This window comes from Equus caballus, chromosome 11 (assembly GCF_041296265.1).
Source record: "Equus caballus isolate H_3958 breed thoroughbred chromosome 11, TB-T2T, whole genome shotgun sequence".
NCBI classification, from domain to species: Eukaryota; Metazoa; Chordata; class Mammalia; order Perissodactyla; family Equidae; genus Equus; species Equus caballus.
In genome coordinates, this window is record NC_091694.1 from 38,654,288 (window position 1) to 38,660,319 (window position 6,032).

Sequence of the window (6,032 nt, forward strand, 5' to 3'; positions counted from 1 at the left end):
AAATCCTGGAGTGAGGAAAGCATGAGGCACGTTCAGGGAATTACAAATATCCCAACGTGCAGGAATCCATGGAGAGACAACATGAGGAACTGTGAATGTCCAGGCGAGCAGATTGTACGTCATCCAATTGACAACGGGAGGCCATGCAGGGCTTTGAGCTAGAGCGTGCACGGTCCAAGGTGACCAGCTTAGCCAACCCCCATGGGTATATAAGACACACGGCCTCATCATTTTAATACACAGATTCGGTCCCGCTCCTTTTCCTTGAGCACCTACTACGTGCTACTTATTCCAAGCACTGCACACAATGTCTTCATGACCTGGCCGCTCTGGAGCTGTACAATCACCTCTCTTTCCAGCCATTTCCTCATTCCTGTCGCTCTCCTTACACCCCACACCCCAGTGCGCTCTGACAACTCTGAATGAACGTGCTCCTTCCTGCCTTGCTGTCCTTATGCAAGCCCCTCCCTCTGTGGTGTGCGCCTTTCCACTTCAGCCCTTCTGGAGAGACTCTGCTTGAAGAGCATTCCCCCGGGAGGCACTCTGACGCCTGTGGGCAGCTCCCACCCTCCTCTGTGACCTCCATATGGCGCGTCTACTGTGGTCCTTCATGGAGTGGCTCTTACGTATTTATCTGCGAGTTGAAGGGCAGCGCCTCAAGGTCAGGCACTGCATCTCACTGGGCTTTTCTGGGGCTGACTGAGGACCTGGAACAATGCAAGCTGTTGAAAAGTGTGGAGCAATTGAAAAAATAGAAATGGCAAATTTCTGGGCCAGGCACTTGACAGAGCAGATCATGCTTGACAGAGCAGATCATTTGACATGGGACACACTGTTTCCATCTTCTGTGACTTGGGCAAGTTGATGCAACTGCTCATTTGCAGAGCTGGGATTCAAGCACAGGTGTCTCTCAGTCCTAGTCCAGGACTCATCTGCTCCGCCACGTTCCGGGGACAGTAGCTCCATCCCTGGATGGAAAGACGTGGGGTCAGAGAAGCCACAAACAGGCCACTTCCTCTCACTCACCTTTCTCCACTTCCCACTCAGTCGGGACGGCTCCCACTCATTTGCTCGAGATCCTTATCTGCTCCTGCCCTTGGGCAAGTTTCCTCATACCTCGCACACCCCCCGGGAGAGGTGGGGAAAGGAGTTTTCCACGCGGTCACTGAGTAACCATCTTTTCTCCCTGTGACTTCCCCGCCTCTGCACCAGGGCCTGGGAAACCCCACCTAGATCATCTCATAAAAGCTCTGGGCACCGCAGGATGGGCCAGGGGAGAGCTCCTAGCTGCACCAGACACATCGAGACCACTCCAGGAAGGCCCGAGCCAGACTGCCCGAGATGAAGTTCATCGCTGTGGCCCTGGTGTGCCTGCTGCTGGCTGGGGTGTGGCTGCAGGATGCGGACAGCAAAAGCAGTGAGTGTGGCTGGAGTCACTTCTCTTCCCCTGGGGGAGGGCAGCAACGAGGCAGGTGCTCTGGGGTGGGGGCAGGGCTTACCCGGAACTCCCTGCCTCCATCTCCCCTCTTCCAGGAAGGATTCTTCCTAAAGAGGACTGGAGGGTTTGGATGGTGGGGGCCAGGGACCAGTAGGAGAATCATGAGTCCTTGGCGAACAGACAGCTGAGCCACTAGCTTCAACACAAGGAGGCCCTGGCTCATCCAGACTCTGGGGACTGCTGGAGGGGAGCGGGGAGGTTATTTAGACCAAGTGGGAGCCCCGGGGTCCTCAGGAGGGACTTGGTTTTGCCTCCACAGTGTGACAGGCAATGGGTAGTGTCTGAAGTCAGGACCCCGGGCTGTCTAAAAAGTCTGGGGCCCAGGGGAGGGCTCACCCTGATCAAGGTCACACAGCTGGTTTGTGGGGAGCTGGGATCTGAACTCCAGTGTCTTGAATCTTTGCCTAAATACAAAGCTGGGCGGCCAATAAGACACAGCTGCACCAGGGCCCTCTGGATGTGGTCCCAAAGGCTGGGTCTGTCCTGGAGGGTGCTTTTTTTTCTTTTTTTTTTAAATCATCCTGGATGAGAACAAGAAAGTTCAGGTTGCGAAACGGATGCAAACTATTTTTGCGCTTCTCTTCTAGTGCACGTGTCGTCCTCCAATTGCTGCTTTACATTTATGAAGAAAAAGATTTCCCAGGAGAAAATACGGTGTTACAGAAACACCAGCTCCACCTGCCCCTACGGTGATCGTCTCATGTAAGTGCTTGTCCCTTGTCCCCTCTTAGATCTGGCTCCCTCCTGAGAACGGAGAGCGGCCCAGCTGGAATTAGAACAGTAGATGGCGATGTTCCACCAGATGAAGGTTTCTAAACGCGGACAGCGAGGCCGCCAAAACCCGTGTGCAGAGCCGAGCGTGGGCGCTAGGGGGAGCTCCGCACCTTCTAGCAGGCGCCCAGACAGCTGCACCTGTGCTCCTGCAGTAGCTTGAGTTTCTTGAGCTCCAAGGTGCCAAGTACTATATCTTAATATTTTATATTCAGAGGCAGGAATTACTTAAAAGCTCCAGGCAGGGGCCAGCCCGGTAGCGCAGCGGTTAAGTTTGCACGTTCAGATTCTTGGCAGCCCAGGGTTCGTCTGTTCGGATCCTGGGTGTGGACATGGCACCGCTTGGCAAAAGCCATGCTGTGGGAGGCGTCCCACATAGAAAGTAGAGGAAGATGCGCATGATGTTAGCTCAGGGTCAGGCTTCCTCAGCAAAGAGAGGAAGACTGGCAGTAGTTAGCTCAGGGCTAATCTTCCTCAAAAAAAAAAAAAAAAAAAAAAGCTCCAGGTGTTACTGCAAAGCGGAAAGAGGGAGGGGGCCATAATCAGTTCCTGCCTCTGGATTTGCCAACCTATAGTCTTGGCGACCTTGGGCAGGTAACTGTTCTGCACTTCATGATCTGGATTCTCCTTTGCACTCTTTGTCTGGGAAGTGGAGTAAATATGACAGCTGCGTCACAGGGTCATCATGAGGCTTGGCTGAGGTAGCTACGTTTGCCACTCGGTGTCCTATAAGTCACTTTCATGTATATTACCTCGGCTAACACTCTTGGGCACATATTTACATTGTGATGAAAACTGGGGTTCCGGGAGGTAGAGAGATGTCCCCAAGTTCACTCAGATAGTAAAAGGCAGAATTGGTCTATAGTTTGGACAATAGCTAAGTTTAGGAGGCGGGCGGATCAGAAAAGAAACACACACACAGAGTAAGTCCAGAGCAATGACTGAGGGTCCCAGATGGACATAGGCACATGAAAAGAGGGAGCAGGGGGGCCCTCGGAGATCTTCTAGGAGGGGCATTTTCCATGCTGGCTAATCCTCACAAAGTCTTCAGCCCCCAGCCCTGCTTGATACACCGAATGGGAATCTCCTGGAAATGGGTCCAGGAAACTCAATTTAATAGGCTCCCCCTGAAGCTTGGGTCTTCCTCCTGGCGTGCAAGCTGCAGGTCTTCTGCAAGGACTTTGTATACAGACTCAGAGCGACTCAGGGGCACCCAGCAGCAAGGAGGGGGAGAGGGGACTTGTGTGTGGTGCCCAGGGGATGGCCTGGGTGACTCACCCCCTCTTTTGTTCTCTGCCCACAGACTCCAGCTGAGGGGAGGCAGACAGAGCTGTGCCTTGAAGACAGCCCGATGGGTTCAGGAGTATTTAAAAAGCATGAAAACCTGCCTGCTATAGGAAGTATGAGCGGCCTCCTTTCCATCCTGGACTCAGAGACCACGTGGCTTCCCCTGTCCTCCCATCCCCAGCCCTACACGGGTCCCTCTGCCCCACCTTTGTCGGGTCATGGAGAGTCTGCTGGGTCCTGATAAGCTATGTTGTTGCACTTTACATATTTAAATTCTAGAATCTTCAACTCCTGCCCCTTGGTGCCTCTTGGACCCCACAGGGATGGCAGGGCACAAATTTGATTAGATTGAGGGGCTGGGGGCTGGAGCCAGGGGGTTGAAAGGTGGGGGAGGGGAGAAGACCCGTTGGATCTGGTGCTGGGGAGCTGACTGCTTGTCAATAGGAGCCAATAAATGACTCATGCCTCTCTGCTTTGTCTTTGTCCTGGGGGTCAGCGTTGACTTGGGGTTGTGGTGTAAATGCTCTGCTTCCGGTTTCGGCAGTGGGACAAGGCTGGGACCCAGGGATGGGTCCACGTTTGGGTGCAGGATGTTCTCCCTCCCTGCCCAGCCCAGAGGGTTCAGGGGCTGACGTTATCTAAGAGTCACAGCTGCCCTAGCTGGAGGGGATCTTGTGAGGTCAACTGCCTGTCACACAATGCTAGCCTCATTTTATAGAGCAGGTAACTGAGGGCTGGGGAGGGCCACGGACAGGCCTGAGGATACAGAGCAAGTCAGGGTCAGGTCTGGTGTGAGAGCCCAGAGCTCTGCCTCCGGGTCTGGAACGGGTTGCCAAGTGACTGCCCGGCACAGCATGGCACAGGCACCCTCTCTCCACCAGACAGACCCTGCAGCGTGGGGTAGCAGGGCATTCTTCTCGGGGAGGGTCCTGGGGAGTGTGCAGGCATGGGTGGATGCAGTCTGATGGAGATGCCAACACAGCTCGTCCACAGGAGGGAGGCAGTCTCCAGAAGGGCAGGGGAACCCTGGTGGACACAGAGAAAGAAGAAGCCCTGTCCCTTTAAAAGGGGCCATCACAAGCTCCAGTTTGTGTAATGTGTGATTCTTGGGAGAATAGCAAGGGAGGGCAGTGACTTCTGGGTCTCGGCATCGGCACCCCGTTAAAGGCCAGCTTGGTGGCTTTAGGAGAAGGTCTCATGTGCTCTGTCTCAAGACCTCCATCTTTCCCCAGCCTTCGACGTGTCACAGTCTGTCCTGTTCTTCTTAAATTGGATCCTCCTTCCACCCCCAGCACCGCCCTGCTCGTCCCTTCCCTCTTGCTTGCACCACGGCCGTAGGCGGCCCTCAGTTCTGCCTTGTCAACTCTGTCCTGCCCACGGCCATAGGCTGCTCTTCCCGGCATCTCCTGCCCTCCCAGGGGCTCCAAAGCCTCCGGTACCCCGCTCCCGCCTTCAGAGCTCGCTCCAAACTCCCCACCTCGATATTCCAATTCCTCTAGGACCACACTTCAACCTTCCTTTCTAGACATCTCTACCTTTTCCATTCTGGGACCCAGACTCTCACCATAGGAGGACATACCCTCCCCACTCCCTTTCTCCCCTTTTCCGTTCTGTATCTTCTCTAGAAGAATCTTGCTGCGACCATGCTACACCATCCTCCAAGGTCTGCCAAGTCCCATCTTCTCTGTCAAGTCCAGTGCTAATGAGGACTGGGTCTTCTGGTTTTCCCCTGGGCTTCAGGTGCAGTTACTGTCTGTATTACTCCAAGGTGGAGGGCTGCTCAGAGTGGAGAGGCACAGGGGCAAGGAGATCTGTTAGAAGCTGATGCTTGGGACTGGAGCCATTGTTCTAGAATATTCTAGGAGGATGAGCAGGCCCTCCCTGTCATCAGATGAGCCCAGGCTAGCCGCAGCCAGGGCCTCCGTGACATCCACATTCCTCTAGTGCCTCTGCCATCCACCTGCACCTTAGAGACCCCCTCCTGGTTAAGAGTTACCCCCAAAGAAAACACCACAGTTAGAGATTTTAAACAAAATCTATTTTCCGCAGAAAGTCAGCAGTCCCACAGTTCCATTCATCTTTCCATTGTAACATGTTTAGCAATATCTCGCGCTCCCAGGCCCTCGCCTCCCTGCATGGTAGCTGCCCTTCGTCTCCGTGATTCTCGCAGACACAACCCTCAAGGAGTTAGGCTGGAGGGAGACCCCCTGCCCACAGCTTACGTGAGAAAGATCCAACAGGCTCAAGGCTTTGCTTGACCAAAAAGATCACCAAGCTTCAAAATAATCCCCAAACCAGCAACAATTCAAATAATATTAAATATTACTCAAGACGTAGAACATTTTGTATCACAAAACGGAACTCATCCTATCTGAAAATTACAGTCAAATTAGTCCAGCGTGTGGATGGGAAGGCTGGAGGAGAATAAATAGTCGTTTCTCATCATCTGGCTTGGTCTTGGTGTGGCTGGGGGAGG

At 53.7% G+C, this 6,032-nt stretch overlaps 1 non-coding gene across 2 annotated transcripts; it reads left to right on the forward strand.

The window, feature by feature from the left end:
- The first annotated feature begins 701 nt into the window (after positions 1–701).
- On the forward strand, positions 702–4,026 carry CCL1 (C-C motif chemokine ligand 1). Of its 2 annotated transcripts, XR_011423557.1 has the most exons (4): positions 702–1,100; positions 1,213–1,417; positions 2,086–2,200; positions 3,573–4,026. It is a non-coding gene; the product is annotated as a C-C motif chemokine ligand 1 (transcript). The 2 variants fall into 2 exon arrangements; XR_011423556.1 differs by lacking the exon at positions 702–1,100 and having other exon boundaries at positions 1,131–1,417.
- The last annotated feature ends 2,006 nt before the right edge of the window (positions 4,027–6,032 follow it).